The sequence below is a fragment of the Schistocerca piceifrons genome, chromosome 5, assembly GCF_021461385.2.
Source record: "Schistocerca piceifrons isolate TAMUIC-IGC-003096 chromosome 5, iqSchPice1.1, whole genome shotgun sequence".
NCBI lineage: Eukaryota > Metazoa > Arthropoda > Insecta > Orthoptera > Acrididae > Schistocerca > Schistocerca piceifrons.
Genome location: NC_060142.1, coordinates 372,576,558 through 372,600,721, shown reverse-complemented (window position 1 = coordinate 372,600,721; position 24,164 = coordinate 372,576,558). Strand labels below are relative to the sequence as shown.

Sequence of the window (24,164 nt, the reverse complement as noted above, 5' to 3'; positions counted from 1 at the left end):
AGTAGAGGGACACAATCAAGGAAGAGAAGTTTCGTCCCATTTCTGAATGAACTTGGTACAGCGAAACCAGAAAAGGAAAATTAAATCGTTCTTTTGTAACCATTACCAGTGTTTTTAAGTGAACATATACCACTGTCTAAAGCAGTGTTTAACATGATTCTGTACAAGATTAAAAAATAAATAATTTATTTTTAGTTAAAGTTAAAGAAATGCCTGTTAGAGAAACAATTTGATTTCACCTACAACGTCAGATGTGATTAGAATAAATATCTGTCTTGGTACAGAAAATCCAAAACCAGATTTTAAATCAGAATAAATAATACTTTAAATATTACCTTGCGGTCATAAAACATCGTTCCTAACGTTTTAATATGCATTGAAGCGCTATTTAGTTTCATTGCACTTAAAATGAGAGCGAAATATGTGACTTATGAATCGTTTTTCATTTGATAATTATTGTGTCTTTTTTCTGAGGCAGAAATGAAGAAACAACCAACGCTTTGCATGGACGAGAACAGAAAACTGGCTAAAATGAGTGCATCTGACTGGTGTACGAAACAGTCTCCCAGTAATGCGTCCTGATTCAGCTCCGTCTTCCATCTCTTAGCCATCATGGTACGTTTTACTCAATATGAGGAGGTAGGTATACATAATTCTTTCTACAACTTTAAGTTTTAACAGTGTCATGTTGTGAATTAATCGATCACTAGGTCATAAACAGAAGAAAATCTGTAAGTCACAAACTTAGGGTAAATGTACTCATGTGCGCATTCCCAAAAAGAGTGCAGTCTATGTTCCTGACTGTTGGCCAAAGGGATTAGTTTTGCATTTCTGTAGTTGTGTTCAGAGTGGTAGTAGAAACACATCCTAGGTTTTTTGTGAAAAAATTCCGTATTCACGAATTAAAAATAACTAAGAATCACTTTCGAGAATTTTTTATATAATTATAGTATTCTATTGTAAAACTTGTTTGCAGATTACACAAGCAACAGTCTTTCATTTTTGAATGCATTCAGAAAGGTTGCCTTTCAGTCTACCATACTGCATCCCAACTTTTGGAAAATTGATGTGTGCTGCAGTGTGTTGACTTTGCTTTCATATAATTCTCCTACTCTATTGTAAAACTTATTCACAGAATACACGAGCAACAGTCTTAAATTCTTGAATGCATTGTGAAAGGTTGGCTTTAGTCTACCATGCTGCATCCCCATATTTTACATATGTGATGTGTGCTACTGTCTGTTGACTTAGCTTGGAATAATTGTTAACGCAGAAAAGAGCGCTCAAACAACGTGCTGCTCAATGAGGCCAAACAAAGAACGCAAACGGAGAAAGCAAACGAAATTTTGGAGCTGCTCTTGGGACGAAGGTGTATACTTGAAGGATGTTTTCTTGGCGCTGTTTTGCTAAACGTCCAATACAAAAATAAATATGCTTGACCATTCCTAATATGGGCTGCGTTTTCTTTTAGGGCGGTGTACAAAAGTCACTTGGACATTAATTGGACTATTTCCATATATTTTCACCAGAACAGGACATTTAGCATTAACACTTGCAGTTACCTTTGGAAAACGAACTAGGAATACATGAATCCTAGATTCTACAATAGATATAATGGTTTTTATTCCAAACAAGATCGCGAAGTTCGTAAGCCCAAATGGTAATGTTTTGGTTGTGAAGGTTGTGTCACCAAAAAGAGGAGAAAGAGTCTCAGTTGTTTGAGTAATAAAACCTTTCCATATTTTCAGAGAACCAACCATAATCTTTCCATGAATGAGGATGAAGCCTGACAGAACATCTCTCTCGATGGCCTCAGACAATGGTTTCACAAGCTATGATCCGTTCGTCTAAAGCGCACCTCCGAAAATAGGAAACCAACTAAGAATGACCCAGTCCAATTGATACTGTATAATCATATACCACATTGCAGTTTTCAAACTGATCAGCATGAAATTTTGATATCGGCAGCACAACCCGCCAGTCCTAAACTTCAGCCCGTAGATCATGGTTTCTTTGAACCACTGAAAACTGCACACGCAGTTGAAGGTGAGGGGCCCAGTGGCCGATTGTAAGAGGACCTTCAATGGTGATCCAGGTAGAAAATCTCCATGTGTGGGAAGTGAGAACACAGAACAACAGTGGTGAGTGCATAAATCCTGAGTTTATCGAAGGCTAAATAAACAATAAAGAGGAGGTGACAAGCCTTCCTATTAGAGCTCCTGACATCCTTTTCAAGTAATTGATGTATTTTGGAGAGAAATACCAACAGATAATAGCAAATACCTGCTGGGACAAAGATAAAATCAACGTGGGGCGGCATCCTTTTCGAGAGGGAATACTACTACTTCTCCTAAAGAGACAGCAGATAGGTTACCTATTTTGTGTCCATGATATGAAGAGGAGTGTGAGGAGCCAATTTTCGAGGACTGGTTCCAGTTCGTTAACAATGGGACGAACAATGGTCTTTATGTAAGGATAGTATTTAGTTCACTTGTAACGTTTCCTAAATGCGTACCTTTTGCATTTGTTTTGCGTACTCTTAAGCGCAGGTGAAAAAAGAATGCGCATTACCCATCTTTTTGAATTTTTTCAGATGTTAAATGAAAGTGATACCTCTCTACAGCTGTTGCTTCTTGAACATGTAGGTATTGTGTTATTTAAAATGGACAGAAATTGATTTTATTTTCGTATGTATAATAACACGTTATCTGAGGTTATTCATTAAATGTGCACGTGTAGGTATATTTCCTCTGTGTATTTACTTTAGTGTAGATGTTTATTGTTTTGTTTCCTCTCGGATGCGAGTCTCGTCTTTTGGTTCTATCATTTTATGCAAAACTTGATATACATTTAAATTCAAGAATCAATATGGTCCACTTTTCTGTAGAAAGAGTATGGTGATTATTCCTAAAGTCTTCAGGGTGATGTGTAACGTTTTGGTGTTGCTAAAACATAACTCTTGTTAATACAACACAAAAAAACATGAAATTATCATAGTGCCACAATTGCATCCATTACCTAAACATTTATGCATCTTTAGCGTGTACAAGTAGGTTACTTGAATAACAGTTGTGTAAATTAAATAGTCAAGTTTAGGTAATACAATGCAAAAGTATCTAAGAGTGTCACTCCCTCTGAAACATTATATCAGTGTTCGTGCAAGGCTGTGAACCTAGCCCCAGACACCGAGTATGGCGCAGTAGTAAAGCAATCTAACCTCAGGGCTAAGATTTCAGACATGAAGACGTTAAAACCTAGGCAAAATGTTACGAATTGCTTGGATGCTCGGAAGTAACAGAGCTGACTTTTGAATTAGAATATTGACTCCAAATCTTACACTTTTTTTGTACAAAAGTGCGTTCAAATTAGGCCTAACATGCTCAATTTGTGCAGTAATAAGGTGTTTGTCGTCTGTTGCCAGATAACCTGAATGTTTAGAGGTTGTGTGCAGAAAGCAATAACTTACCATGGCGAAGTCGTCTTTGCCAGCGTTAAACTGAAAATTGAATCAGTGATGTATTATGTAAATTGCAGCATAGTTCTTACACAAGATATATATATATATATATATATATATATATATATATATATATATATATATATATATATATACTCTAGACATGTGTAGTGTAGCCCTTGTAAAAACTGCCATATAAGTGACTGGAGCATCTTTTATACGAACCACAGAGTTTAGAGAGAGACAGTGGAATATCTGGACAAAGGAAATGTACAGTATAAGTTTATTAAACACAATATAGTGAGGTATAAAAGGTATGTGATAAATTTACAAAGCAAGAACATATGCTGTAACTAGTATCATGTATGAATAAATCTGATATAGGAAGTCAGCTGTTATGGATCACGACAAACATGTGATTAGAAGAATCTGTACAGTCATATAGGCAACAAATATCCGATATCACCCCAGTTTGAGGAATCTAAAAATCATACTCCATAGAAACCTCCAATCGAAGAGACACTATGACACAATGATTTATAAACCAATTATTGATTCCTTCACACAACTGCAAAAACTCCAATAACATTCATGAACTAATCATTTACATTTCTCATTGAATTTCCACATTTTAACCGAAGACCATAACCGTATCAGAAGTCTCAACTTGAAGACGCCCTAATAGATACACATTGAGATAGACACAGAAGAGGAGTAGTAAGGAGTACATAAATCGAAAAATGAAGCGATACTGTAAACAGCTGGGGTCCTTGGGCTTGCAACATCAATGATATACAAGTCTCGTATGTCCTCTTGAAGCTTAATATGGTGTCCTAACTTCATATGAGATGCAGAAATTCATTGTTGCAAGTTAATCATACTAAACCTTTGATAGTAGAATAAGCGACAATACCCATCACATTATGTAGTCTGGACCCACACATCAATGAAAAAATGTGGCAAACTGTAACTAACTAACAATATCCTAAAAACAGGACAATAATTTCATCATGCAGCTAAGTAAATCTCTAATAAGACTGTAAAATCGAAGAAAAACTTCAAATACGAATTTCATTCAAAGCACTATTTTATCTACAGATTTCTTTTCCTCATGATGTCGATAAATTTCCTTTTCAAATTTATTGTCATCTGCCTTTAGAAACAGGAAGCCCAAATGTGAATGTTCCTTTGTCATGCTACTTTATTACTTATCTGTTACCAAAACTAATATTAAATATCTGTTCCTAGCTCTACTTCATTTATTTTCATTATTTGGTTGTAGTGAAATATTTGAATATTAGATGTGTAGTCCTTATTTTTGATGTCTGTATACTTGATACTAATTGAATTACAAAATTAGTGAGTGTAATTTCTAGTATTTCCGGTTACACAGCATTGAAGACAGATCTCAAGACACTGTCAAATAGTGTTTATCATAAGGCAGACCCAAGCTCCAATGATACAAAATTAAATCTACCGTATATACTTAATGATTGGTACCTTTTTATTTATAACCAACTTTCTGTTACCTTGAAAGTAATTGTTTTAATTAATTTAGTTACTTCTTTATAGAAAACCGTTTCACAACAGAAGTGACTATGCATGTAAATGAGTGACATAGCTTCTAGTGCTGAAAATAATTCTGTTATGTCTATAGTTTGATCTGACATTAATTTCCAACTATGTTTGAGTTCTCTAGTTCTATGCGACTTTGTTACTTTCCCCCAAAATATTCCATTTTACTTTTATTTGTTCTGTCTGTATTTGTTGCGCAATGTATTTTCATTTTTCTCCTAATGCTTTCTGTTAGGCAACAAGGAGATGAAAGTGGTTATTTGATGTAGTAGGTACTCGCATACATTGAAGGTGTTTACTTACAGTATGACAAAAAGTGTCAGTTAAACAGCTTTAGAGAAGATACGATTAACTTTAAAAACCTGAAACAAAACAGTGGGTGATAAATACGAAATACAGAATCGTAGCCTTTAGTTTATGTGGCTGAACTTTCAAAGATGACAGTGTACACTTGATAGTGAACTTGATTTTCCTGTACTGTACTGACTGTCCTTTATTTACATAGTAACAGTAATTCCAGCGATAGACAAGCCACTGCTATAAAACCAGATTCTGCAAAATCACCAAAAAGTTATATTTATCTGGCAGTAATGAAATAGTTACTAAAGCACCAGTGTATCCAGGCTAAATGCAGAGAGTATGATACAACAATATGGAATTTCTGAATGGAAAGGAGCAAAATACTATTTTATATTTGAACAACATATTAATCTTCAGAAACTTTTATGTAAGTAAGCCTGCTCATCATCATCATCTCAGCCTTTTCCCACATCATGTGGAGTCAGCGTTGCTTTACTGAAACCTTCTCTTTCATAAATGCCTAACCACTGCTTCTTCTCTGAACCATCCTTTCTCCCGTAGGTCCCCTGCTACCTTGTCTTCACACCTCAGTTTCGGTCTTCCTCTTCTCCTTGAGCCTTCGATTTCTGGGTCTTCAAATGTTCTCCCCACGTAGTACTCCCCTTTTTTCTGCACATGTACATAAGATCTTAGCCTGTTTTTCTTGTATCTTCTTCCTATGGGCCCCAGTTTCAGTGTTCCCCTGACGTACTCATTCCTTAGTCTATCCTTTCGTGTCACCCCACTCATCCACCTTTACATTCTCGTTTCTGTCACTTCCATTTTTTTCTCTTGGGCTTTTGTAATTGGCCAAGTTCCTGTGCAATACAGCATCGCACGCCTCACCACAGACTTTCAAAGCTTTCCTTTCATTCTGGGGCTAACCTTCTTATAACGCAGTCCTCTGCCCTGTTTCCTCCAGTTCATTCATCCACTATTTATCTTTTGTTGTGTTTCGGCCTCCAGTCCTCCATCACTTTGCATGTAAGAGCCTAGATATTTAAATTTCTTGACCAGCATAAGTTGTTCTCCTTGCAGTTTAATATATAGATCTTTGGCATCCTTTGTACACGTACACTCTATTTTTACCCTGCAAATTCTCATTCCTCTTTCCTCTAGAGCTGTTCTCCACTGTTCAAGCTTTTCTTGAAGTGCCTCGAGGGTGGGTTCACAGATTACAACATAATTGGTAAACACTATGCTCCAAGGTGCCTCTTTTCTCACATCTTTGACTAGCACATCCATGGCAAGGTCAAAGAGGTAAGGGTTGAGAGCAAATCTCTGATGTAGTCCTATACTCACTGGAAATGCCTTTGTAGCGACTGCACTGCTCCTGACTTGTGTCATTGCACTTTCATACATGTCTTCTACTACCATGATAAATTTTTCTGAAAGGAATTTACTTCCCACACATCTCCATATCTCTTGCCTCAGCACTCTGTCAAGATCGATAAAGGCTGTATGCTGTTTGGCTTGTACTTCTCTGTGGTTCTCTATCAGTTGCTTCACATACTTAGTTTCTAGATGCAACCTTTTCTCAATTATTCTTTCCCAGAACTTCATTGTGTAGGACATCAGTTTTATACCTTTATAATTGCCCTTTCCCCCTTATATATGGGGACCAGCATACTGCTTCTCCACATATGCGTCATTCTTTCTCCTTTCCAGATCTTCTGTATTAGATCCCAGAGAATATCAGGTCCCTGTTCTCTCCGATTTTTCCGTGCTTCTATTGGGATTCGGCCTGTCCCTACGGCCCTCTCATTTTTCATTCTCTTCTTAGCGTGTTCGACTTCTTCCCTACTTATAATTTGGGTCATTCATTTATATCTCCATCCTCGTACTTCTCTCATACATTTTTCTCATTCAGTAGCCTTTCAAAGCTCTCCCACCACCTATTCAGGATTTTCTCAATGTCGTATAATACTACACCCGCTTCATCCTTTGTCTGCTTCATTGATGTTGCGTCCTTCGTCGCCTTATCTCTTGCTTTAGCAATCCGTAGGAATTTCCTGCCGTCCTTTCTTCTTTCCAGCTCTTCATGCCCCTCTTCTATTGCTCAGCCTTTGCTTTTGCCACTGCTCTTTTTGCCATCTCTTTTTGTCATCTCTTCTTGCCGTCTTGTAGGCCTCCCTATTGTCCTGTCTTCCTATAAATTACTATTAACATTTTATCATTTAATAGCACCTGTTGCTTGCAACATAGGTTATAACTTGTCAAAAATTGCCACTAAAGTGTGAAAGAACAGTTAGATGTGGGCAGTAAAAGGCTTTTGAAATCCAGTCTGATACAGTAATACACTTATACAGATGAATTCACTTGGTAGTCTAAGTAGTGCTTGCAACTCTATATTAACTAATCTGATATTCTTTTGGGTTCACAATGAGTAACAGATACTGAGTTGATGCTTTGGCTTAAATATCTGGTAAATAAAATTGCGTTATAATTGCTTTATGAGTGTAGAATGGTTTAATGGATATAGCAAATGCTGCTATTAGAACACCATGAAGAATGTCAACAGCAGTACCGTTTGGCAGAAATTCTCAAATGAGTTGTAATTTATTAATGAATTAGGATTTGTTTTTCTAGGAAAACATCAGCACAATCGTGGAGTGTAAGTCATGAAGTAGGTATGAGAAATTAACAGAGAACTGATCCCTGCATGTACCAAAGCATTTTTCACAACCTGACTTACAAAGAGGGAAAAAATTGAAAAACGAGAAAATGCATTAATGTTCTTGAATTGTGTTAACATATTAACAACATACTTTTGAAAGAGGTACTGACATATAAGTAAGATCCAGAACCTGAAAATTCCTTTTAGCACACATTAGCAATATTAATGCACTTGCAGTAACATGTATTACCGACTTCATGACCACCAGAAAGAAAAACGTTCATAAAAACGCAGATTTAGTTCATTGGTGACTTGTACTCTCGACATATATTTTAAAGAGGTTTTGGTATGTAAATAAGGCCCTGAACCTCTAAATGTTGAATACAACATTCACTGGGGAAAGAGAAAGCTGCTCATGCGTCTTACATTTGTTAAGTTTAATTGAAAAATGTACAAAATACATGTAATCTGATAGAAGAATTTATTTGAAAAATTAAATACTTTTTTTCTATATTTTAAAATATAAAGTAACTGACTAGTTTACAAATTTATCGAGAGGTGGGCATCAAGTTCCTCGCCCCCCCCCCCTCCCTCCCTCCTCACCACAACATTTCGTATTGCGAGGGTTAACTTATGATATTTATGTAGAGACTGTGTTGGAAGATCGATATAGATATACAGAAGTGCAGTGACTGTAAGCAGTACAATAAATTTAACAGCAGGGGGAAAATGTTGCCTTCAGTTAAGTTTTCTACCTCCATAAATGTTCAATTTCGTTTCCTTTGCATATGATACATTCGTAGAGCTTTATATTTCTACTGCAATTACATAGACAAGTACTTAAGCAGAGATTCTGTGACACAAATTTATCATCTGAAAGCATAGAAGGACAAATGAAGGACACGTAATATGAGTCCTTGAGTAAGTAGATACAGTAATGTCTCATATTCAGTCCATATCTGAATTTCTTTTCCTACTTTTTACACAGAGATGATCAATTTTTAGAATTAAACTGGCTACAAAATAAAGGTTTGATACACACTGTAGGTCTATGGTCTTAAATCATGAAACTGAGAAAATATATTTCGTGCAAACTGGGAATATCAACCCAAGTAGCTAATTTTCTTCTCATGGAAGTGGATACATCAAGAAGCAAATAAATTTCAAATATTGTAATAATGTTCTTCAAAGTACTGACTGAAAGTGCAGGAGGAGTAATCCTCAGTCTTCGGCCATGAGGAATCCAGCCTTCATACCTCATAGCATTATTAATAACTCACATTATGGCAGAGATGGAATTATTTAGTATTCTTACTCATAATAAATGACATGTACTCATTACAACCTGGACAAGCTTATCAGCACCAAAAATTTAAATAATTAGAAAATCTCATACGTTTGCTGGGCTTGTGTTATGTCATAAGAACTGTTAAAAATTCACTCGCTTTAGATGCTTAGTTATTTGACAATTATAGATGACATACTGTAGGTGTACCAGTTATATTGTGGCAGTAATTGATGTAGTGAAATATAAAATCTGTTCGAAATATTGATTCACAATGGTGTAATTGGTACTATGTTCTTGATTATCGTTTCCACCGCAACATGACCGCAAAAACACACGCACATTTATTGTAGTTTTCTTTTGTGGCATTAATAAATACTTGTTTTTCCTAGAACCACACTGCTGAGCCCTTATAAATCAGAAACTATGTTCATGATTATCGTTTCCACCGCAACGTGACCGCAAAAACACACGCACATTTATTGTAGTTTTCTTTTGTGCCACTAAATAAATACTTGTTTTTCCTAGAACCACATTGCTGAGCCCTTATAAATCAGAAACAGCATTCCACTGTTATGGCTTAAATGTAAACATGCGATTTCGTAGCACACTCAGCATCAAAGACACCAGAGTAGAATTCTGGGGTTTAGCTGTGAAAATACCATTCTTCTGGCGGAAAACTGAGATAATGATTATTGCAAGTGGAATTTCAGTTCTTTATCGTACGCACAAGCAATGAAATGACGACATGTCATATTTTGGGATCAGTGAATAGCGAAACACTTCAGCTATTTCCGGATTTCATGTCCAAACCATTATTAGCTCCCTGTATCACAGACTTAAAAACACATCTTATCTAAGAATTTGAATACTTGGCATCATGCAAATTTGAAAATTGTTGATTGAAGATACATCCTAACAATCTCATGGTGAAACCTAATTAGGATTTACCTGAAGTTAATGTGCAACACACCATCGCAACAACAGAACATCCAGTGCATTCACAAGCGAGATCCCCCATTATCAGAAAAATTAGCACAAGTGAAACTTGAATATCAGGATGATTAATCTTGAAATACATAGTCGTTATAAAAGCGGCTGGTTCAGTCATATCCACCTCGTTCCAAAGAAAGATGAAACTTGGCGTCTTTGTGAGGACTATAGATCTTTAAAGGGTGTCACAGCACCAGACCGCTAATGCACTACCTCATTTACAAGATTTCTGCTGCCATCTCTCCAACAGAAATATATTTTCTGAAAGGAATCTTATTCGAGGTTATCACCACATTCCTGTCGCGACAGAAGAGGTGCCTAAAATTGCTGTAATTATGCCACTTGGACTTGTCGAATTTTTTGAGTAGTCATTTGGTCCCTGGAATGCAACACAAACATTTCACCGATTTATTAATGGCGTTTCGAATGAATTGCCTTTTTATTCGTTTTAAGATGACATTCTCGTGCCTTTAGCATCCGACGAAGTACACACATCGCAACAATATGCTATTCATTTGCTGGACAAGTTCACTTTAACATTAACGTGAGAAGAGCATTTTGTAGAGAGATATTCTTGGGTTTTCGTGTGTCACATCAAATAATTTCACGACTTGAAGAGAAAGTGGCAATAATCAAAGACTTTAATCGTTGTAAAACAGTATCAGAAATATGTCTTTTTTACTGACTGGATATGTTCTATGTGAGATAATTACTACATACTGCTTTGATTAATTTGTGCAGGAATACCAATAGGAAGGATAATCAGCTTGTTACAAGGACCGCCTAATAGCAAAAATTTTAATACATACAACCATTGAGTGGGACCTTTTCCTTCTTCTCAGAGCTTCTCCTATATTTCATTAATGATCGACACGTTTACTCGCTGGACAGAGGCAGTACCTCTGAAGGCCATCTCTGCAGGAAGTGTTGTCAGCACTCTTCTAATATTGTGGATTGCCGAATTTCGAGTCCCAGAAATCGTCACCACCGAGGGAGGACGGCACTTTGATTTTCAGTTGTTCGAACACCTCAGGAAGGCCATAGGTACACACCATATCAAATCCACTGGATATAATATGGCATCGAAAGGTAAAGTCGAATGGTAGCATCTTTAAATCAAGACAGCATTAAGTGCTCGACTATCGAATGACTTGTTCCAGAATTTCCTACAATTTTTATCGTTCTTCATGCTTATGTAATTCCTAAATACAATACCATCACTGCATAAATGACTTACTGCATGACGACTAGACTTCGAACTGATTTCTTTCATGGAACGCCAGTGGCGTGAGACATTTTAACTTTCATTTTTAAGACAGAGCGGCACATGAATGACGTCAGTTACATCAATAAATGTTCTACGCCATGCAGTAACATCTGCCTTGATCTATCCTCAACTCATCACCTCTTCATATCTGTCCATAAAGCATCATGCAATGGCGAAATTTTTCCAAGGTACCAACGATGGACCACATCTGGTACATTTACGCTCTGAAGAAGACTTTGTTAATGAAACGCCCCATAGCCAGAAGATCCCTGCAGTTGCAGACCTGAGCCAGCCATCCTGCTAAAGAAAATGCATCCAAGGTCAACAACCGCAAATTCAAGTAGAAAACTAGCTCCAGTAATAGAATCTCCAAAGTGCGTCAGTCAATCCCATGAGCTACACATTCTCCTTGTGCAACGCGCTTCTAAGATATATACCACAGCATCATCGATGAGGCAGGAGTAGCATGTTTCCCTAACTTGATGCACTGAAATGTGAACTCTTTAGTGCTGATGCACAATGGAATAAATAGTCATATTTATGTAAATCTTTCCCACTGCAACATGTCTGTGTAAAATATAAGTGCTTCAGATATAGTTTTCTTTTGTGTTGCTAAACAAACAGTTATTTTAACTAGAACCACAAAAATGTACGTTGACATTGATTCATATTCTAAATCATAATGTTTATAGCGGAAGGAATATAATGATGTACTGTACGATACCACGATAACACACATATGTATCCTACAGATCCTCAACTAGTCTCCAAAGTGCCGGCTGCCGTCGTCAAGGCTGCTATAAAATTGCTCCTAACGTGGAGCAGTGCATCTAGAAGGCAACAGCTGACTCTAGTGTTGAAAACGTATTGATGATATCACTGCACTCTGTTCAAATGGTTCAAATGGCTCTGAGCACTATGGGACCTAATGTCTGAGGTCATTAGTCCCCTAGAACCTAGAACTACTTAAACCTAACTAACCTAAGGATTTCACACACATCCATGCCCGAGACAGGATTCGAACCTGCGACCATAGCGGTCGCGCGGTTCCAGACTGAAGCGCCTAGAACCGTTCGGACACACCGGCCGGACTACACTCTGTGTACCACTAATTATAGTATATAACTCACATTCATCGCCTAGTATTGCAAATCAAAACATTAAATAACTGAAAAAAACGAGCTGGAAATAAATCTTGTGAGCCGCCAGAACTTCTCAGAGTATCACTTGGAAATGGTGACAGTGAAACACCCATTTCTAGGTGCACACGTAACCATTACTGTTTTATTTGTACTGTATTTTTTAAGTTCTATTTCTCTCAATTTGTGTTCACTCCGATTGATAACTGATTCCGATTACGTTTCTGCTGGCTATTTTTCCGCAAAATTATCTTCAAATCTTTCAAGATGAAGTACTGCTTATTTCCTTAATAACATGATCATGGTAGTGTTTACATCATTAGATGCTTATTCATTGAAGGAGCTTCAAAGTTTTCTAATTTCTCTTTTCATTGTTTCCCTCAGTATAACTCTGATGTTTTATAATATTTAAATGCACTTTATTAATCCTGAGGACTTTTCTTGTTGCGTATTGCACTGACAAAATCTAGTGAATTGCAGTGTATAATTGCAATACATGATTGTTAGATTATTTCAATAAATATGTGAAGAACGATAGTGGACGCTTTGTCTGTTACATAGCAATACCAGCGGAGAAACGCAACGTTGCCTACTTATTTATTTAGAGCTGTGTATCCACGTCCATACCACGTAGCTTCTGTCATTTTCCTCAATGTTTATAATGTCGTATCTCTCGAACTATGTGTTGTGCAATGATATAATTTTATTGGAACATTCTATGGGATGTGTGGATACTATCTGAAAAGTATGCTGCGAATGAAATTTGTAGCAAGAAAGTAATAATTTTAAGCGGCGTTCACAATGTAGCAGTGATTCACACTTCTCACTGTGTACGACATTATATCTCCTGAACTATGAGTCATACAAGGATGCATACAGCAGCATATGTCGACACTCTGCAAAAATCTTTGCGAAAAAGTTAGTAACAAAAATGTAATAAAATCAAACCTAATGCATGATGTAGCATTGTTTCACGGATTTCATTGTTTATCACATCATATCTCCCGAACTCTGTATATTACAACGATATAATTTTGCACATCGATTCATCAGTATACTTGCGTACTGTCTATGACCTGTGTCGTCCATTCAATTAGTAGTAAAAAGTTAATAAATTATGTTGCCATGCCTCATGCGGCACTTTTACTGCATGAACAACGAAAAAGTAGTACATGATGAACATGTTCCCTTTCATTATTTATAGGGACTGTCAGCGAGAAAAAAAAAATTGTGAAGGTTTCAAATTTCTCAAGCCGCTAAGTGCTCTCATTCTCAGATACTATATGAATAATGTCAGGGAATTCACGCGTCACGAGTTACACTTCTTTTTCATCCTACCTTCCTCGCCTTTCACAGGTAGGTGGTAGCTACCCCCACAGTGACTGTTGCCTTACATTAAGGTATATGTGTACCAAATTTGGTTGAATTCGGTCCGGTTGGGACGAGATGTGGAAAATACACACACAAATACATTACGATTACTCCTCCTTTACGTTTGGGCATTGTCTAAAATGTAAAAAAAATCAACTTTCTACTAACAAATACATTAAGTGCATTTTACGCACTTCCCACACTTTATTTTCGATTTATATTCAGTCACTCTGACACTTTCACTGCTCATACTTCAATGTTTGGTTCAATTCACACACCGTACCAATTTTTCAATTCCTCCCTTCACTACTGATAAGTAACTTACGTTCGAACCCATGATGGCTCTTCCTTTATATATCTCACCAATAGGTAGCCCCACCAATGTCGAGTTCCGGAACATACCACAGAGGTTTCCGATGGCCCGCAGTGAACCAGAACATTAAAAAAAATCGAGGGTGGTCTGGAATTTTTCACAATAGTCTGGGATGTTCCAGGCTCTGTGCAAACATTCTGGAATCTTCTCCAATGTTCCACACTATTCCACAACATTTCAGTACTTCCAGGATCATTGTGGAAAATTCGGGAACATTCTGGAATGTTTTGGAATGCTTTCGTATACTCTGTAATATTCTATAATGCTCTCGAATACTCTATAATATTCTACAGTGCTCTCGAATAGTCTACAATATTCTGGAATGTTTTAAAAATTTCTAGCCCAGCCCTTTTAGCTTGAAAATCACATTGTACAGGTATAAACGGGAACCTTCTTCATGATGGAGGATAGAGAGCTACCACACCATATAACTCCCTTTATCGTATAGGGGCTCGTTTCTGAGATTTAGTGGCACGCACATTGTACACTTATGTTTGCAATACCTATTGATTTGGATTTAATTTTGTAAATCATATTTTATATAGAGATCTGTACAGTTATTTTTTGTAAGTAAGATGTTAACAACAGCGTAAATTGAAAACTTAATAATTGGTAGATTACCTGTTTCTTTTAAGAACTATGTCCCATGAACAGCTTGGTATGATTAAAGTCTGTTACTGCAGTTACTGATAATTATTTTAGAACGGAGTACTTCAGAGTGCATAACATGGTCTTGTTTAACGCTTTTTCAGAGAATAAAAGCAATAGATGCATTTTAAGCTAAACTTGGAGAGCCTTACTCCGTTAGCTCATTTTTCTTTGGTTCAACATGTCTTCAGGTATGAGCTCATTGTCTGTTAAAATACTAGCTCAATCAGCTTTCAGTGAAGGAAAGCTTTTCTGCTGCTAAGTTGTCAGGAGGATCTTAACGCTTATAACTACGAAAAATCAAAATTAATGTCACTCTACTTGTATTCGGATTCAACTTGTTACTGACAGTTTGCTAGCGCACTTGGTTGGTTTTGTCTTTACACAAACGTTAAACTTTATTATTTTTGGAGTGCCTACAACGGGTTTTCTAAGACCTATCTTCTATGATCCACTATTTACATATTTTATCTTCATATCTGGACGTAATTTATTCATTTAAGATGATCATTTTCAGTCGTCCTTCCATACAAGGTAACCTGAAGGGTACAAACGAAAATAAATGAATATATGGGGAAGGCTATATGGAGATGCTTGCACGTTAACAAAGTTTTATTTCAACAAGGTGTTTCATATGACTGACACCAGTCTGTTACACTCTCAAAAGCTGGAACAGATATCATCTCTCTATTAGTCACTGTGTTAGTTCAACGGAAGCATGAGAAACAGGCCATCAGTGGAACGAAGAAATTGTTGTAGTACGTATACTGCCAACTTTTCCTAAGTTAAAGATCTCAGGCCAATCCATTTCTCTGAAACATTACATCTGTGTTACACTCATGTAACTGTTGCTTACATCCTGTGACATGCAGTTGTTTCAAAGGACAACCTTTTTCAGCACATAGTCGACTCAAAACTTTTCCTATCTAACTTGATTCTATGAATGCATAATCATCGTTATATCAAAGTGACACTTACTGATTGAACATTTATATGGCGCACTTCCATTCCTGCTCATAAAGGCACTCATACTCTAGTACATCTTCATAGATTAGTAAACACGATAACATGGGACAAACAGGTGGATTGCACAGAAAGACAGTCATAACATACTGACAAACTCTCTCTTGTGTAGATGAAAATAAAAAATTATAGACAACATGCCGTAATAAAAAATAAATAAAGTATTACAATCTTTAGTGCAGCCAAATTTCTTCTACTATGACAGAGAAATGTGCCACAAATATTAATATCTCAAAACGGTTTGTACCTGAATACTTGCATCCGAGATGTTCACCAAGTTTATTAAGTGTTTCTTTTAGTTTTTATGCTTCTAAAATAGCCGCCAAGGTGAGCAGGAAAGATTAAATCCTTTTCTGATAACACTTTTATAGAATTTTCATGTTTATTAACATATCTGACCTCTAATACACGTCTCCAAAGGTGAAATTCTACCACATTTCAGTTTTAACACTCTTCCAGTAACTCACATCCCCATCACTTTCTCTGTCGCATTAACTGTTCAGCTCTTCTTCATTGGCTTCCTCACTAATTACCTTCACATATGAAAAACCTACCTTCACTTCATGCCTGTGGTATGAGTACATTACAACCCATCTAGATCTCCGTGTAAACTGTATTTCTGTGGACACCGAGCGAGGTGGAGCACTGGTTAGCACACTAGATTCGCATTCGGGAGGAGGACGGTTCAAACCTGGGTCAGGACATCTTGATTTAGGTTCTCTGTGATTTCCATAAATCGCTTCAGGCAAATGCAGGGATGCCTCCTTTGAATAGGCACGGCCGACTTCCTTCACCATCCTTCCCTAATCCGATGGGACCGCTGACTTCGCTGTTTGGTCCTCTTTCCGAAAGTCAACCAACTACCCAACCTGTTGTTCATAAGCGTCATCGACCTTCCTATTATCACACACACACTCACCCACACACACACACACACACACACACACACACACACACACACACACACACATATATATATATATATATTACAGTCAAAACCCGTTTTTAGTTAGAACGCGTTCTTACTAGTTGAAACTAGTTTACATTGAGCCACTTCGTCAAAACGCGTTTTGCCTAATTAAAAACTAGTTTTAACTGACTTTCGCTTTTGACCAGCAGTAAATTGTAGTTGTAACTAAGGCTATCAGTAACAATTAGTTTCAACTAGTAAGACCGCGTTCCAACTAAACTAGACAGAACTAGTTTTCACTAAATTTATTTAGAGGCGAATATTAAAATTAAGAGAAACTACGTGTTGATTGAAAAAAAAAGCATTTTTGTACTGTGCAATGCAATATTTATTGAGAATATTGGTCATACATCGAAACACATTCCAGATAGTGAAAACAAGAAAAATTTTGATTCATTGGTTAATAAATTAGTAGCCTAAATCAGCGACAATAGAGAGGGTTAAAATTCGATAGCCATATAAGTATGCTGTTGAGGAATAAAGCTACCATACCACTTTCTTTCATGTGCTGAAGAGGTTATCTAATATAGGGGACATTTCATTCGAAACACCTTGTCTGTCTTGAGGTTGTCATAACACGTCAAAACTACCGTTGCGGTAGGGACCGTTAAAAGGAAGTAGAGTGAGGTGCCTTAACAGATATTATTCTATAGCCGGTCACTCTATTCTTGTGTTTACGAACGTCGGCAAGGGGACTTACCCCGCTGCTCTATAGAAAGAGACGAGGTTACCGGCTCTTTGTGTTCGGCAGGTGTGTTGACATCGGGACTCGGCGGAAGGGATGTCAGCTTACGTTACTCCTCCGGGGCCGAAATAACAAGAGGATTAATACGTCAAAACTACCGTTGCGGTAGGGACCGTTAAAAGGAAGTAGAGTGAGGTGCCTTAACAGATATTATTCTATGGCCGGTCACTCTATTCTTGTGTTTACGAACGTCGGCAAGGGGACTTACCCCGCTGCTCTATAGAAAGAGACGAGGTTACCGGCTCTTTGTGTTCGGCAGGTGTGTTGACATCGGGACTCGGCGGAAGGGATGTCAGCTTACGTTACTCCTCCGGGGCCGAAATAACAAGAGGATTAATACGCTTTGATACACAGTAATTTAGTTCATCTTACTCATGGTAGCATTTCTTTGAAACGCCCCTATTATTACTTGATAACTAAGTCATTTGTGCGAGGCCCCAGTGCCTACATCTATTTTTATAAATCGACTCTTCTGTCATGCTTGACATCTCCGGTGAGACTCTTTCCTGCACACTGCGGAACTGTTTCAAGCAACATGGGGCCGTGATGATCGTCTTGACAGTGATCTCTAAGTTTAGTTCAGCGCTAATCATCTCTCTGCAGTGCTCAGAAATACAAAACAGAGACCATTAAAATAAGAGAAGGTTCAGTAATTAATAGCGTAGGAATGTCCAGGGGTGTACGGACAACTTCGCATTAGGATGAATCGAAGTTACTATCACGCAGTTGCTCACTTTTTTCATATATTCGGCTTCTGAAGCAAAGGACCCTGTAGCTTTGTTGATTTATTCCCCACATGATGCCAAGATTGTTTCGACTGGATTGCAGAAGGTTTAGGTTGGAAGCCCATTCACATTCTCCACACAGTTCCGATCTCTCCCCAGATGATTTCTATATTTTTGGAGACCTCAAGAACGACATTCATGAAGGCCAAATGGCTTCGTATGAAGAGATACACGTCTGGGTACAGTCATGATTCCACAGGCAGCTGCAAATATGTTTGCTTGAAGGCATCCACCGTCTTGTCTCATAGTAAGATAAATTTATTAATATTTATTTTGACTACTTCCGAAAAAATGTACAATTAGTTACTTTTCTTACGTTTGAGGGAGTCTCACATATTTTATAGGTCTGAAGGCGGTTGTTATTGACAGAAACAAAGTATCTAATATATTAAAAAAAGTGTCTTAATCCAAACCGCAATAAGATGTGTAAATAATACCTCTATCACGGAGATCACTTTTGCCTCGACTATGTCGCAAAACGTTGAAAAAAAGGATTAGTAGTATGTAGGAGAGAATTATTTCCTTCAAAACTTCTCCGACTTTTATTGTTGTCTCGGAAGCTACAGTGCGGTAACAAGATTCAGTTCACACCGAGAGCTAAGGCGGCTCAAATTCCAATGTAGTCCAGGAACCAAATCAATGGAGGTATCCAACAGGTAGTCAATCATAAACAGACGGCCGAGGAAGGCACACATAAGCTTAGAGAAAATTCGTGACTAGAATTCAATGAAAACATTTTGGCCAGAGGCAACGAATAGCCAAAAACTTGCAGGAGCCAGCAATCAAATCATGCTATGCCTTCCACTGGGCTTCTTGAGAGCGGCTCCTATTTTTTCTCTCAAAGACGCCACTGGTGGAGTGAGACAATGAAGGAAGAGAAGTTTCCCTCGATGTCAAAAGGAACTTGATGCAGCGAAATCAGTGAAGGGAAATTAAATTTTCGTACATTTGTTGTGTTTTTTAATAACTATTAGCATTTAGAAGTGAACTATACCTTTGTCTATTCTAAAGCGTTTCTATATAAAGTTCCAAAATGAATAATTTGGTTTCAAAGCAGTTAAGATTCTCTTTTAGAAAAAGAGAAATGTGATTTCAATTAAAAGTTAGCTGCGATTTGATAAAAAATCTGACGTGATAAAGAAGTCTCAATATAGGATTTGACATCAGAGTAAAAGATACTTTAAATATCACCTGACATTAAAAATATCGCTCCAAAAGTTTTCAAATTCAGTGTAGTGTTGTTCTTTATCATTTTTATTTCAGGTGATAACGTAATCTGTGAATTCTCAAATCTTTGTTACCCCTTCTATCATTTCATAATTTATGTGTTGTTTTTATGGTGCAGAAATGACGAGACAGTCGACGCCTTGCATTAAGAAGTGTGAAAAACTGCCTAAAGGGAGAGCATCATTCTCTGACTGGTGCAAAAAATAGTCTCCCAGTAATATTCCCTGATCTGGCTCTGGCGTCCTTGTCTGTAGCGTTAGCAAGGATGAAATGTGTCCACAACATGAGCAGGTTGGTATACATAGTTCGTTTTACTAATCTGCATTTTACACTGTCTCGTGTAGTGTCTCAGTTGATAAATAGTTCATAACTCGAAGAAGTCCGATATTTAGCTAGGTATTTACTTTGGTGTAGATATTTACTGTCTCATTGCCTCTAATATGTTATTTTCATCTTTTGGTTTTCTTCTTTTATGTAGTCCGTGATACATATTTAAGTTCAATAAGGATTATGGGCAATTTTTCTGTAGCGAGACTGTGGTCGTTATTTCTACTTTCTTCAATGCGATACCTAATGTTTTGGTGCTGCTAATATTTAGATCTATTAAAACACTCCAAGAATGAAATTATGATAGTGATATAAGTGTATCTGTTACCTGCACACTTTTCCTTAATACACCTTCAGCATGCGCAAGTAGGTTTCTCTAACTAGAGTAGTGTAAATTAAAGTGTCATATTTAGATAACAGGAAGCAAAAGTATCTAAGATTGTGACTTCTGAAGCTGTACATAAGTGTTGGTGCAAGGCTGTGACTCCGCTTTCTGCCTTGAAAAATAGCCCCAAACACTGAATACTGCCCTGTAATTACGCAATCTGACTTCAGGGGTACAGTTTTGGTGACGATACTGCTGAAACATAGGCAAAGCGCTACGAACAGGGTGGTTACTCTAAAGTAACCAGTTGAGTTTTCACTTGGAACACTGACGGGAACCTTTGTACTATACTGGCTAAAAGTGTTTTAAAATAAGGTCTTGTAGGACCAATTTGTGCAAGAGTAATGTGTTTGTCATCTGTTTCCTGGTAACCTGAAATTACAAACGTTCTGTAGTAAAAGCAGTAATTTTCAATGACACAGTCTCTGCCGCCTTTAACGTGGAAAGTGTATGAGTGATGCCTTCCGTTAATTGCACAAAGTTCTTATGAATGATAAACGCAAGTGCTGTTAGCTTATGCAGATCGCTTCTGATGAATTTTCCGTATAAGTGGATGGAGCACGTTCTGTCTGAATAAAATATAAAGACCCAAACATGGAGTAACGGAACAATCTATAGACCTTGTGAATAAAGTAAAGCTGTAAAATAATAAATTTGTAAGTAAAAATCGTATATATGATGCAGTATAATATGTGTACAAATCTAAGACACTAAGTCAGCCGTTATGGATCACGACGAGTATCGGATTAGATTATCTGACATACCCTCCGAACAGCATGGCACAAAAGTACATAAGAACAAATTTTAGAACTTTTGCGAAATAACCTAACAAGTGAGAGAATCTGTTTGTAAGTAACTTGAAACAGCAGATGTTTACTGCAGTAATGGCTAACGATCATAACGTGCTCTGATGAGATCGAAAGTCAGAACAAAAGCGCAAAATTTTACACGTTAAGTCCTAATGTAAAATGCAACGTCAAAAGGACTCGATTTTACATAGCTCCATCACTCTGTTTCCAATCAGCTGCCAGCACCTTGCTGCAGTTTTATCTCTACACTGAAAGTGGCTGGTCAGATGTATCCACATTATATACAGAAAACAGACATCTCAATAACTTCTGCTGCCCAGAACGAGACAGACAAGGGATGTTCACACTTAAAATTGCATGGGACATGGAACTAGAATATACGCCCTCGGCGCTCTTGTTGGCCGGTGCAGGATCTGGCGCTCCCACGAGAGTTACTTACCCTCTGAAAGGTTCGCAGAAGAGCTTCTGTGAACTTTGGAAGGTAGGAGACGAAGTACTGGCAGAACTGAAGCTGAGAGGACGAGTCGTGATTCTTCCTTGGGTAGCTCAGTTGGTAGAATACTTGCCGCGATATGTAAAGTATAGAGTTCGAGTCTCGGTCCGGCACACATTTGTGCAATGTTTGGAATTCCTACGTGATAAACAACACAATCTATATCCTTTACACGACAGTAACTAATCAGAAAAGATGAACTATATCCTGTACACCAGACATAAAAATAAAAGAAATACAATTATTTACAAGATCTAATATCAAACACACCACGCTTTCACTGTACACAGAGCGCATAGAGATACTATGAGAGGTGGGGGCCCCTTAGATAGATCACTCACTGTAAGTAAGACAGACTCAAAATCATTAATAAAATATTCAGATCTCTTGGCCATGTAAACTTGTTTCTGTGGAATAATACATCCTCCTCTTCAAAATGGACAGCTTTCGCATTGTAAAATAAATGGATATTATAAATAAAATCGTATTTGAAATTCAACTGTCTTGTTAACTGGTACTCACTGTTCCTAAGAACGGAGTATTTTATTTACATGCAGTTGCACAATGTACAAAGCAAACAAAAGGACAATTAACCTCTAAATTACAAATGTTCTGATACAAGGTTAATGCTAAGTGAAGGAAAAAAAAAAAAACAGAAAAAGTTTGTCACAGGCCATACCCAAAACATCGCAGTAACTGAGAAGGAGACGAAACAGTAAAAGTTCACTGACACTGACTGTGTCAGTGGTACGCGTTCAGAGAGGACACAGGAGGACTTCTCTACACAATGGTATTTCTTAACGCTAGATGGTGGTTATGCTGTCGAATTGGGATGGAGGGGGCTGTCGGATAATGGTTTTTGGTGGTGGAAAATATGGTTGGGAACAGCTGCTTGAGAACCCATGATCACTCAGCCTCAATTCGGCCGGAATGCAATGTGTGTTATACTGCTTATGCAGTCGTGCGACAGCATATTGAGATTTGCATTGACCTCACATTAAGCCTCCTGAATACGCAATATGCAACGCGTTTTTCATAGCAAGCCAGTGCGCAATAATGCACCTTCCAGACGCTTTCACGGGTGATAGGAATATGTGTCATCTGTGACTTTCACGTCAGTTGACGTGACATAGACTAAACCAACCTGCTCACCAAATTAGCTACTTGTCCTTCGAATATCCTGTATACATGACACATCTCCTGCCCTCACACACATCATGTATTTCTGTCTTCTGCAGCAAGTCAACTCGCGAACATTCTTGGGTGTGTCTTATGTTAACTAGTCGTTCACTAGTCCACTCCTTCGCTCTCTTTTTCCTACACTTTACAAACAAAAGAAATGCAAGTAGCAGAATGCCTTTTTCAACTTTTAATACTCAGATAATGTTTCTTGGAAAGTAATTTGGGTGGATGAAATTATACTTACTATTATGAATTTAGTTCTAAGTTTCTATTTCTTTTTAAAATTTTCGTAGACGATAATTTGAGTAAAGTTTATTAAATAATTAACTCCTTATATACTAACAGTTAATGTCACAGGAAAACGTTGGCACCGCAGATAAAGCCTAGGCAAAGGCTGACATTCTTTCAAGGACAAGAAAATTACACAGAAAATGGTGATAAATCAGATATGCTTGTATCATTGGCAATCAGCACATTAAGACAGTACATTTAAATGTTCGCATAGTTGGGAGTCCATAGTTATTGATGGGTGGCACACAATGTCCACTTATTTGTACCACAAAATTTATGTTAAAATTGCTTCAGGACAGTTTCATTTCGAAAAAGTTATCATTAACCTTCAACAATTTTTGTTATGCAATTCAAAAAGCACTCTCAGAATACCTGCCAAAGGAACCAATATCATCCACATTTTACCTAGAGTGCTCTGGTACTAAACAATGTAATTTAACTGGAATATGACCTTGAAAGAAAGGAACTTTCTTTCATTTTGTGTGTGTGTGTGTGTGTGTGTGTGTGTGTGTGTGTGTTTGTGTGCATGTGTATGTGTTTGTGTGGCGTGAATCTACATGACTACTCTGAAGTTCACACTTAAGCTCCCGGCAGAGATTTCCTAGAACCATTTTCACACTATTTCTCTGTAGCTCTCCTATTTAATAGCGCGCGGGAAAACTAGCACGAAATCTTTCGTGCGAGCTCTGATTTCTCTTATTTTATTTCGATGACATTTTCTTCCTATGTAGACGGGCGTTAAAAACATATTTTCGCATTCGAAAGAGAATGTAGGAGACTGAAATTTCGTGAAAAGATCTCACCGCACTTATTTTTAGTGAATGCCACCCCCTTTCCGTGACACTGTCTCCCTATTTCAAGAT

General features: G+C 37.5%; 1 long non-coding RNA gene across 4 annotated transcripts in view; it reads left to right on the top strand.

Annotated features, from left to right (window-relative positions):
- LOC124799232 overlaps positions 1-24,164 on the top strand; it is a 188,468-nt gene that overhangs the window by 31,908 nt on the left and 132,396 nt on the right. For 2 of the 4 annotated variants that reach the window (XR_007016991.1, XR_007016989.1), the window contains exons 4-5: positions 479-639; positions 19,933-20,105. This is a non-coding gene — a long non-coding RNA (uncharacterized LOC124799232). Of the gene's footprint in view, positions 1-478; positions 640-2,593; positions 2,642-19,932; positions 20,106-24,164 lie in introns of all 4 variants that reach the window. The other 2 variants (XR_007016992.1, XR_007016990.1) reach the window with 2 other exon arrangements.